At 42.3% G+C, this 12,651-nt stretch overlaps 1 protein-coding gene across 4 annotated transcripts in view; it reads right to left on the bottom strand.

The window, feature by feature from the left end:
• Positions 1 to 12,252, bottom strand: part of ca12 (carbonic anhydrase XII) — a 103,666-nt gene extending 91,414 nt beyond the window's left edge. For all 4 annotated transcript variants that reach the window (XM_061821542.1, XM_061821537.1, XM_061821544.1 and 1 more), the window contains exons 1-2: positions 12,069 to 12,252; positions 9,176 to 9,237 (exon numbers count right to left, since the gene is read on the bottom strand). The gene's annotated coding sequence lies outside the window, so the exon portion shown is untranslated. The remainder of the gene's footprint in view (positions 1 to 9,175; positions 9,238 to 12,068) is intronic.
• Positions 12,253 to 12,651: the final 399 nt, after the last annotated feature.

Here is a 12,651-nt window from a genome sequence, read left to right as displayed (position 1 = left end):
AAAACAAAAAATACTGTAATTTCCAGCCTATACGCCGCGACTTTTATCAGACGCTTTCAAACCTGCGTCTTATAATTTGTGCATTTTTTCGAACGGCCACAAGGGGGCACTCGAGCGGAAAAGGTCAGCGCGAGACCGGTGGAATATATGTGCCGAGGAAGTGACTTTTACCACTCCAGCCCTGTTAGCGCTGTGCTAGCGTGTTGCTGATGTGTTACTGGCGTCTTTCAGTGATATTTACCGATATTTTTTTTTTTTTTTCTAACCAGCCCTGTTAGCGCGACCCTAGCGTTAGCACAGTGGCGCGAGCGTGAAACTATGTATCGTCTTTCTTTGTAACTATCTCGCGTTTCAATGTCGGTTTCAATGTGGGCACTTGCGGCTTTTACACGGCTGCGGCCTATGTGTGTACCAAATTATATTTCCTTTACAAATTTACTGGGTGAGGCTTATAATCAGGTCCGGTCTGTCGGCCGTTAATTACGGTAAATGGAATTTACATATACAATTTTTACAACAGCCGACTGAGAAAAACTTTTACCTTGATAAAGTACCAAGTCGGTATAAAAAAAAGTTTTCATAGAACAATAATTTATGTTACCTAATTGGTGAAATGTATTGGATCCCCTGGCAATTACATCTACAGTAAATGGATATTGATACAAGCAGTCATCCAATCATTTTCAGCTAAAATAGCTTTTACTCTTCTAGAATGTTTTATAACTACTAGTGATTGATGATTTTTCCCCCAAACCTGAAGCCAACTGTGAAAATGCTATAACACAGTGGGACACCACTACAAAGTATACCTACAACAATAAAACTGTTACAGTGTGTCTGTAAAAAAAAAAAAAAGAAAAGTTAATACAACTATATTATTCACTGCAACACTTAAAAGTGTGTACATGAGGAAATGGGTGTAGACAACAAAAAAACATATTCAACAAATACATGATTATACTGGAATAGGTGTGTTTGTGAATTTTTTTTTCTACGCATTTGAGATATGTATGCATACAACAGAACATCTATGCCTTTACTACGTCGACTTGAATACTGCTATCGGCAGAAGGATTTTGATGCTCTGCAAGGTTTTACGTGATGATATAAATATCAGAAATATGACTACACATCCAGTGAACAGACCTGAAAAGTTTGGAGTTAAGGACCGATACTGTATTTCACATCATTTTGGGTTGAATTTTAAGACAATATTGTGCCTTTGTCTTTCAAAACTAAATAGTGATTTTTTCATCAATCCAAGGACACCTGGCACAAATCCGCCTCGCAGACAGGAAGTGATCATGAATGATGGGAAGCGCTGCATCAACAAAAAAGGCACCTGTCTCACGGCACGATGGGACAGATCACACATTGCATTGTCCACATTGTGATACTGCGGCGCTAGTGAACATGCTAGACTGATGACGTGAAAAAAAAAAAAATTGCAGAAACCAAAAGGGCAAGAAACATGAATGTCACTTTCAAAGGAATTCAGTTGCATATAAAGACAATTTATTGAGGTTCACTCCTAAACAAAATAGACACATCGAAGAAGAATGTTTCCTGGAGGAAACTTGCATGTTCCTGAGGCACAGAGTCATTTATTTGGGAAAGATGAAAGAATTTACTGGAAGAAAGCCCTAAAAGCCCCACAGTGGAGTACAAGCATGAAGTGAATCATACAGGCTTGGGATCCAGACCGTGCAATATAAATCATAATGCTTTTCATTTGAAAGGTCCCGGATATTTAAAACATCTCTGTTTTGTTTTATTTTTGTGTCTGAGAAAGTTAAATGGTAGAAAAGGCACCTCATTGGTCGACATGCCGAGCCAATGTACTTTTTTTAAAGGCATATTCGATAATATTACCTAGACCAAGAAATACAAGCAGCAAACGAGGACTGGTTGGCGACTCCAGTTGCAAGAAGCTGGCCTTGATTTGATCTCAAGCTGAGTGTGAAATGACAAGGCCGCATGGTGTCGAGTCAAGATTGGAGGAGGCAACATGCTACCATTTGTTCATACAGTACTGTAGTCTGTAGTTAGCTATTTACATTATCAAGTACCACCACACACAAAGAACCGCCAAAATCTCATTATATCAAGATGGAGGTGATGGACCCACTGCAACCACGTATACTGTGATGTGCATGTGGTTGTCACCCATGTTGCATAATTATGAGCTGCAACTGATAAGCTACACACTGAGACCTGTCTCCCATCCAGACCAGTAACCCGACTTTCCTTGGACATTTTATTAGGTACCCCCGCAAAATCTTAAAATCATTTCAATATCTGACAGTGTCAGGAAAGTATTGATAAAACATCGGTCTGCAATTTGTAACAATTTGCGCATATCCGCAACCAACTTTCACATTTGTCAAACAGGTCGAAGCACTTCCTTCCGATTCAGTCAACGGGTACAGCCAGACCACTGGAGATCAATATAAAGCACACAAAGGAACTCTGAATGTTTACCACGTTTTCATAAGCTACCAAAAAATAAAAAAAGCAGATGCTTAAAATATATCATATCATATCATCCATCCATCCATACATTCATTTTCTGAGGCGCTTATCCTGACAAGGGTCGTGGGAGTCCTGGAGCCTATCCCAGATATCTTCAGGCAGGAGGCGGGGCACACCCTGAACTGGTTGCCAGAGAAAACCCACACAGGCACGGGGAGAATACGCATACTCCACACAGGCGGGGCCGAGATTTGAACCCCAGACATCGGAACTGTGAGGCAGTCACTCAAAACAGTTGTCCACCGTCATATCATATTTGTATAAATAATTGGACATGACAAATCCTACCTTATGTTCAAAGACACTATTCACTATTTATAATAATAAAAAAAAAAAACAATTTTTGCAAGATCACGATCAAACCATAGCATCATCGACCCATTGTTGTTCGAGCTATCGCAGTAAATACATAGTAGGTTCAGTAAGGTAATAAGTACAAACCTACATAAGTACCTACAGAGCGCACCTGGTTACAAGCCTCACCCAGTACATTTGTAAAGGAAATATCATTTGGTACAAACATACGCCGCAGCTGTGTAGAGTTTAACGCGAGTGCGGCGCTAACATTAGCGTTAGCCGGAGTAACGCTGGTGCTAACAGGGCCGAAGGGTGCTGAGGATGGAACTGCCAGGCAAAAAAGCAAGAGGAAGACCAAAGAAAAGTTGGATGGATGTTGTGAGGGAGGACATGAGGACAGTGGGTGTGAGAGAGGAAGATACACGAGATGGGTTTGGATGGAACAAGATGACATGGTGTGGCGACTGCTAACGGGACAAGCCGAAAGAAAAAGAAGACGATAATATATATATATATATATATTTATATAATAAAAGCGGTAAATATCACTGAGACACACCAGTAACACAACAGCAACATGCAGCTTAACAGGGCCAGTAAAAGTCACTTCCTCAGCACATATATTTCACCAGTCTCATTCTTACCTTTTCCACGCGAGTGCCCCCTTGCGGCCGTTAGAAAAAATGCACAAATTAACCGCATCACCGCATAATCTGCAGGGTTGAAAGCGTGTAAAAAAAGTCGCGGCTTGTAGGCCGGAAATTACGGTAAGTTTTCCGCAAATCGCGACTTGACAATAGCTTTTTGATCAATGCTAATGGGGGCAGCATGGTGTACAACCGGTTCGCGCAGCTACCTCACAGTTCAAATCCCAGCCCCAGCTGTGTGGATTTTGTATGAACTCCCCGTACCTCTGCGGGTTTTCTCCAGGCACTCTGATTTCCTCTCACATCCAAAAAACATGCATTGTACATAAATGTAATTCCAACCTTTACTAATCCTAAATCTTTTTCCAAGTTAATATGAACGCTTTCCAGTGAAATCGATACGTGGTTTCTCTGCTATGGGGAGTTTACAAATCTTTCCTTCAATATTGGTTAATCAGACGAGTTCGGGTTGCACAGGATATGATCAATAGCAAATCTTGTTATTTAGAAATTTGTTGCACCGTATATTGATGAGGGTAAATCAGTGTTGTCCCTCAATGATATTGCTGTGGGAATATTGTGCTCTCCTGAGCTGTGTCTTCACTTTGCATCGATCCCTGATATGGGCAACATGCCACGCATTCTCGTGCTCAGACCTATGCAAACAACACTAATATTACATTATTCATAGGATGTAGTAGGTAGACACAGACAGATTTGCACAAAGATGTTACAAGTCTATCATAATTTTTAACACACTGGATCTCAGCTCAACTTGTCAATGTTTGTACGATTTTGAGTGTTACTGTGTTAACACAATAACACTTCACACGGCGGAGGAAGCTTTAAAAACAACATAGTCAGCATGAGGCTATAGAGCTCAGGCAAGTGATGTCAGCATTTTCACGGCCCCATATTGCCGGTCAAAAAGAGCTGCTCGACAGTGTGGGTGACATTGAACCAAAGCAGAATATACACAATGCCGGAAACTTGTTGTGCTATTGGTTGTTACAGCAGACGAGACAGATATTCAAAGAGATCATTTGATGGAATACCAGCTGAAAAGACGAGAAAAAAATCAATAGATTTTGGCAATTAAACGTGAGGGATGGTGCCCAACCAAATACACACAACTGTGTCGCGATCGCTTCACTTCAGGGAGGAATTATTCTTTTCAATTTCAAATTGCCAAGAAGTATTTATAATGCCAAGTTGGGTCAATTGAGAACAAGGCACAAAAAACAAACAAACAAAAAAAAAAGACAATCGTCTCCAACATACACGTAAGCATGTTGCGGCCACACGTTAAACTTCAGTAACCCTCTCCAACAGATTTTTTTTTATACATGCATTGTTGTATAATGAGTCCAATGCATATTTAAAAAAAAAACAAAAGAAAAAACGTCTGTCACAGAGAGATTTATCGAAGTTTAACATGTGGCCGCAACACGCTTCGTGTACGGAGGGGGCGACTCGCTGTCTTTTTTTTTCCCCAATCATAGTTAATGAATGTGAGTTTGTGTAAAACCAGAGGTCATTTATTTAAATGTGTATTTGTATTGAAAAAATCTGAGTGGCTCCATCACTATGTGGGATTTATTGTTGATTGAGAACAGAGCCCGCAACAAAGTATTTGTATGCGTCCAGACTTTTCTACGCTTTCAAACTTTTCCGTGTAAATCTCAACGACTTACTCACCGGATACATGCGTAGATCCAATTGTCCAAGACAAGCGGAAGTGGGTTAACAGTCCACTTTGTTATTGGCGAAAACATCGACTTTGGCATTAAATATGGGTCCTCTATGCCAAGTGTCTCTCATTTTTCCACGTACCTTTGTTTACTATCACCTTCAAAATGTTTAACGTTATTGGACAAAACTCTGGGCGTCGTGCTAAGACGTATTTTCATGCCGTCTCCAACCGACTTAGCACTGAAGAATGCTTTGCTAGACTGTCAATATGGCCAGTCATGTGACTTTGGTGACATAGATGCAGGAGCTCTATTGAACAGGAACAACAAATGTCCAGACACTTTTGTGTAGATAATTTTAAATGAAGGTGAGTGAGTGCAGTTATTTTTCCTCCATATCAGACTTACTATCCAAGATTTCTTTTGTTAATTTGCAAAGTCTTTTAAATTAGGGACTGCCAGGCTCTTAGAGACCAATTAATTAAGTGAGGAAATCACCGGGGTCAAATTGAATGAACCAACACCAAACAATTTTGTTCAGTGCATTTCGGACAATTGACTGCAACAAAAAACATACTGTATGATTTCCTATAAGAGAGCCAGCGAGTGGAAGTAGGCATTTGTAGACGTTTACCGTGAGCTCGGCCGCAAACAACTAGTGAACTGCCTGAGTGGGTCTGTGATGTAATGACCCTGGCAGTTGGTGCTGCATTGCTCCTGTTACCTGAACTGCATCATACCACAGTGTCATGGTTGACTGGAAGGCATGTCATTTCACCCTTGGTCAGTCACAATTCTACAAAGGAACCGGGTCAGTGAAGCATGACTCAAATATTTACAGTTACCAGCCCAGAGACTGACTGGACACACACCAAAGCTCTTAAAAAGCTTTTCATGTTATGTTGAAATTTGTCGTCTTGGAGCTTCAGTAGGCCTTTTAAAAAAAAATGGTATATGTAAATTGGTGCCTGAAAATGGAACATGCAGGTACGCACCTCCCACATTAATCCAGGCATGATATTAAAAATACAGGCCTCGGGCAAACGGCGTCTACAAGATTAGTTAGTGGCCCATTTGAAGCCTCATCGGGCTCAAAGTTGTTCTAACAGCCGCAGAACACAACTTGAATGCAAAGGTCAATCAATAAAATGGCCTGACAGAGAATATTACCTTTTGTCCGTCCTCATCAATCACGCTTGCCGCCGCCAACACGCAATTTGAATCACGCAGGTAGTATTAATCAGATAAGTGGAGGTTGGAGGGTCGATGAGACCACGGTGACATATTAAGTGCGCCGCACCTAAATATGGCCTGATTTCATTACAGCTCATTACCAAAAATAGGGCAGCAGCCTGCTAGCGTGTACTGTAGGTATGAATAATGGAAGCCACCTCCAGGAGCTCATTTCCACTGAGTGATGATCATGCTAAAGTATGTCTGATGATCATACAGATAAAGTGAGAGACCGCCATACATTATTAATGGCGCTACAGGTCCGAAGAGTGGCACACGGCCTCTGCTGTTACATGATCTGACGAGCCACTCGGACAATAAAATGGGGAGGTGGTGGGGCTGTTCCAGGAATGAAATGTTGACATTTAGCCTGCTGTAACTCCCCTTATTGGATGGAATACCCACGAGGTTATTCAATATGTGAGATAAGCATTCACAATGTATTCATATCATGTGACACATGAGTCTATTTAAAAGACACCACACAATGACAGTGATACATCAGTTTATACTACCGTAATTTATGAATAATCCATGGTATGTGGTTTAGGACTAAGCGATATTGGGACGCTGGGCTATAACTTCCTCCAGGAAAGGAATAAAAAGTAAAGTAAGCCCCCTTTTGGCAACAAGTAGGGTGGGTGGGACAAATAACATCCAATAGTAATTTCCAGAAATTTTTACATGGGTTCGTAATTTTTTATATTGTGTCCTTGGCACTGTCAATTAATAACTCACATATTATATATATAAAAAGACAATAATACATATTATATTGGCTTTATTATAATTCATCAACATGTCATTAATCACTGTCAATAATATTGTACTGAATGTTTGCTATTTCCACTGCATAAACTACAGTCCTGATTGGTTAACTGATTATTATAATTAAAAAGTCTCTTAATAGATTTGTTGCAAATATTGCAACTCTGATTTTGAGTATTGTAGTGCAAAAATCAAAAGGTAAAAACTTGGGGAATGCCATCCATTTTCTGGAGCTCCTTATCCTCACAAGGGTCACAGGAGAGCTGGAGCCCATCACAATCGCAGGCCACACACTGACAACCAATCTGTCACACTCACAACCACACCGAAGGGCAATTTAGACTCTCCGATTAATTCATGTTTTGGGGATGTGGGAGGAAACTCGAGTGACCAGAGAAAAGTCATACAGGCATGGGGAAAACATGCAAACGCCACACAGACGGGGTGGGGATTTGAACCCCAGTCCTCGGAACTGTGAGGCAGATGCTCTGTCTAACCAATCATCGATTGTGCCGTTAAAGCATGATAAAATAAAATGTTGTAATAGTTTTACATTTTATTTATTAAAAAATATTGTGAGGATAAGTGACTCAGAAAATGGATGGATGGTGAGCAAAAATATTCTATTCTGCCTGTGCTGTGCTGCATATACACCACTAGATGGTGGTATCGTCTAATGGTAAAAAAAAAAAAACGGTGCATCCTCAAGTCACTGCTCTTGAGTGAGCACTGAACGCTGTAAATTCTACACATTAAGGGCAAATACATTTTTTTCCATCCATCCATCCATCCATCCATTTTCTTTACTGCATATCCTCACGAGGGTCGCGGGGAGTGCTGGAACCTATCCCAGCTGTCAACGGGCAGGAGGCGGGGTACACCCTGAACTGGTTGCCAGTCAATCGCAGTGCACATAGAGACAGACAGTCGCACTCACGATCACACCTCGGGGCAATTTAGAGTGTCCAATTAATGTTGCATGTTTTTGGGATGTGGGAGGAAACCAGAGTGCCCGGAGAAAACCCACGCAGGCACAGGGAGAACATGCAAACTCCACACAGGTGGGGCCAGGATCGAACCCAGGTCCTCAGAACTGTGAGGCCATCACTTTACCAGCTGCTCCACAGTGCCGCCTACATTTTTTTTCTTCCATTTTTAAAATATAGTTGTATTTACTCCGAACACACAACAACAATGCCATTGTAGTAGAGTGAAGTGATAATATAGTGAATGAAGAATTAAACTCTTTGTGTACCTTTTTAAAATTAACATACAGATTTACTTGGCAACATGCACACAAAACTGACGAAGTCTATTACACAAAGCGACGAAGCAAAAAAAGGTGTTTCTTTCACAGCATATCATGCCCTTTTTTGTCTGTGCAAACTCACTACCCGATGGATCATCCCTTTATGAGCGGGATGATCCTGAGCCTCTGAAATCCCCTCATCCCGAAAAGCTCTTGGGGGTAAACCATAGAATTGACCCCGCATGCCACCTGCGAGGCTATTACGTGAGCCACATCCTGGAAGGCCTGTCGCTTCGCTCTCCAGCAATGAGCGCATTTACAAAGCAGGCGTCTCGTGTATCAGTGAGGCATGGCTTAAATATTTACAGGCACCGATCAGGGGATACCGAATACAGAGACTGGATGCACACATGCGAGGTGAGCCAAATGCTTTTTCATATCTCTCAGCTCATGCCAGTAAGTGCCCGGCTGTCACTGCATTGCGAACTTTGCTAACAAGGCGTTGAGGGCTTTCAAGTCGGCAGTGTGAGCTTGTGAATTACAGCAGTGATTCATTTTTCATGAAAAAAGAACTAGGTTTGTATGTATTGCATCGAAATCCAAGGTTTATAAACTTTTGCCCAATTTTCATAGCCAAATATGTTAACCAAAACATTGCTAGGAGTTCTAAACACTGTATACCTCGCTGTAGTTCTACACCACTGCTAACTCCAGTAGAGCCATAATAATAAACATAATGTACACTGTTGTATACTTACGTTCAAAATGGACCTCCTTTTTAATGTACTTGTCCTAAATGGGGTCGCAGATGAACTGGAGCCTGCAGGGAGCAGGTGGAAGAACAATTAGAAAGATGGAGGCACGCACTGGAAAGGAGAGGAATGAAGATTAGCCGAAGTAAAATACAATATATGTGCGTGAATGAGAGGGACGGAGGGGGAAGAGATAGCGAGGGTGGACGACTACAAATACTTGGGGTCAACAATCCAGAGCAATGGTGAGTGTGGTAAGGAAGTAAAGAAACGGGTCCAAGCGGGGTGGAACAGCTGGCGGAAGATGTCTGGTGTTCTATGTGACAGAAGAGTCTCCGCTAGGATGAAGGGCAAAGTCTATAAAACAGTGGTGAGGCGGCCATGATGTACGGATTAGAGACGGTGGCTCTGAAGAAACAACGGGAAGCAGAACTGGAGGTAGCAGAAATGGAGATGCTGAGGTTCTCGCTCGGAGTGAGCAGGTTGGATAGGATTAGAAATGAGCTCATGAGAGGGACAGCCAAAGTTGGGTGTTTTGAAGACAAGGTGAGCGAGAGCAGACTTAGATGGTTTGGACATGTTCAGAGGCGAGAGAGTGAGTATATTGGTAGAAGGGTGCTGAGGATGGAGCTGCAACACAAAAGAGCGAGAGGAAGACCAAAGAAAACGTTGATGGATCTTGTGAGGGAGAACATGAGGACAGTGGGTGTTAGAGAGGAAGATGCATGAGATCGCCCAAGATGGAAAAAGATGACGCGCTGTGGCGGCCCCTAACAGGACAAGCCGAAAGGAAAAGAAGAAGATCTGGAGTCTGTTCCAGTTGACTGTGGTGCACCCTGGATTGGTCCCCAGTTAATCACAGGGAGAAACAATTGTTCACACATACATTGAAACTCATGGACAATTTAGTACTTCAGATCACCTAAACTGACTATTGGTGAGGGAAGTGGGGTATACCCTGGACTGGTTACAAGTCATTGTAAGCAAGATAAACACAAACAAGCATTCACACATATATCTGAACCAATGGACAATTTTGATTTTAACATGACTTTTGCCAAGAGGAGTGTCTCCTGGATTGGTCGCAACGTAAGCAGGATTGCAAATCAATACCAACCAATGGATGGTTTCTTTCGGCTTGTACCTTTCGGGGTCGCCACAGCGTGTCAACTCAGATGAACGCACATATATGTTTGGCACAAATTTTACGCCGGATGCCCTTCTTGACGCAACCCTTCTCAGGGAGTGGAGGCCCCAGTGGGATACGAACCAATAATTCAAGATAATCTTTAAAGGGCTCCTGTCATGAAATGGATGATTTTTAGTATGTTATTAATGAAAAATTGTCAGCCAATATGGGCCCATGTGTTTTTTCACAAAACATGATTTTGACGTATACAGCTTTTTGTAACTCCTGCCATGAAAATCCTCTCGAGGGATTTGTTTTCGAGAAGAAGCAGGAAGTGACGTAAAGGACAGCGGCCCCCCCAAGTGGACTCGTTTGTTTCCATTAGTTTTACCTCCGGGAAGGTAGCTCGTTGTTCCTTCGTGTTAGCCAAAATACCGGCTCATTGCATTGCTGGACATTGATTGAACACTCGGGAGAATGGATTTAGCCTTCACCCGGTTCGTTGTGAAAAATTGATTGCACGGGCGCAGAGGACGAGAGAGCTTCGTAGGTTCCAAATAACAGGTAGGCAGTAATGCGCCCCAGCTCGGCGGCGGCTTTGAACATCCCCCTAAAAGCGGCACGGCTAGGCTCCATTATGCCACCACGGCGCCGAAAATCAGCCACACCGGCTGAGGCGCCGCGTTCGGCGGTCACTGCTTCTGCAAAGGCCGCGCGTCGGGCTTTGGGGACGGGAGTGGCTCTGAAGAACCCAGCCGAGAATGCGTCACTCAGCCATGTGCGCGCACAAAGTGCCCCGGCTCCACTGTGTTGCTCAGTACTGCGGCGTCTGTGAACACCCTCCTGAAGCAGGACGGCTCGGCTCTGTCATAAGCCACACCGGCGGGCTCATCTGCGATGTCTCATCTCCGCCGCTGAAGTGGATCGGACGGGGAGGCGGTTTGGCCGTGATCGCATATCATCTGAATATGGCCCGAAACAATAGTGTAATATTGCCCCGAGGGCTCGAAACAATAGTGTAATATTGCCCCGGTAACTTCACTCGGTTGTGTGGTGTTCTCCTTTTCGAAAAGAGCTTCCGTGTCAGAAGGGGCGCGTTTGTCTCCCATAGTTAGGGTGCACCGCGTGTTTTCATTTGCGAATGTCCGGGTGGCGTCACGGACGGAGGATGCAGCCAATATGGCGACCACTTGGATATCGTAGAATGACACTTCTGCAACTTTGCGCATCGATGACGCGCTCTCCGCTCATATTTATTTTTTCGTATAGACATTGAAGTGAATAATGTTATATGTATTTTTCATTACAATGTCTATTTTAAAATGTTTATAGGGATGAGACTTGGGCTTTAAGAAAAAAAAAAAAGGTTTTAGTAGTCTTCAAGTACTTCAATTAGTTCCCATTAAAGATTTGGGGAAAATGAAATATATTGGGCAACAAGAATAGAAACGTCATCATCCCTGTATTGTGGTCTTGATTTGTTGTTCTTGCAAAGTAACCAGTTCAGCCTTAAATATGTAACTTGAGGCTTTAAAAGGAGTTTCCAAATGTGGATGACGAACAAACGGGGTGAAAGATTTTAGCCATTATTAGAAACATGGGCATATGAAAGTTTGTGAACTATACTAGTAAACTGATACATGCTAACTAGTTCTCACCGTGGCCAAAAATGTAAGGTCAAGCCAACAAATTTTTTTGACACCGTTTTTCTTGTTAAATTGATAGAAAAAGTGAAACAAGTAAAACAGCTAGCTACAGGTCTGTACTTACATTATGCTGAGAGGTCCACCCAGACAGCCTACAAGGCAGGTTAACCTCACAGGGCATTTTTGTACTTCAGTCCAAAAATCAAGCCTTTTTCTGTGACATATGTTTGTGTAACCCTAAATAGATACATAACTAATTTATTGTATTTAGCTCAGTCACTCCAACCCCACCACACACTTCCCAATGAACGTACAAGTCACGTGTCCCCTACGTAAATGAGCGTTCCCACTTCCGGGTTCATCCAAGTTAGTTGCTATTTTTCCCACACAAAGATGCTACTTTTGACCAGTTTTGAAACTCTAAAGCAGCTGTAGTGAAATGCAAATCATTTAGAGCTTTGAATGAATTATTACATTACATGTGATGTTGTATGTAGTTGTGATTTCCTCTTTCAGTTCACCTTAAAAAAAAATTTACTTGTTCTAACTCAAAGTCTACGTTTTAACTGGCATGAAATTGGCATGTGCACCCTGTTGGTTTTTATTGTTGTCAAAAATGTGAGAAATATTCCACTTGCAGCTTAATCAGAAACTTTCAGTGCATTTGTTTTTGTTGTTCTTACGTCTGCATTTTGAGGAAATGCCCG

Source organism: Syngnathoides biaculeatus, chromosome 6 (genome assembly GCF_019802595.1).
Source record: "Syngnathoides biaculeatus isolate LvHL_M chromosome 6, ASM1980259v1, whole genome shotgun sequence".
Classification (NCBI taxonomy): domain Eukaryota; kingdom Metazoa; phylum Chordata; class Actinopteri; order Syngnathiformes; family Syngnathidae; genus Syngnathoides; species Syngnathoides biaculeatus.
Note: the sequence above shows the minus strand (reverse complement) of the source record. Positions and strands in the feature narration are given on the sequence as shown.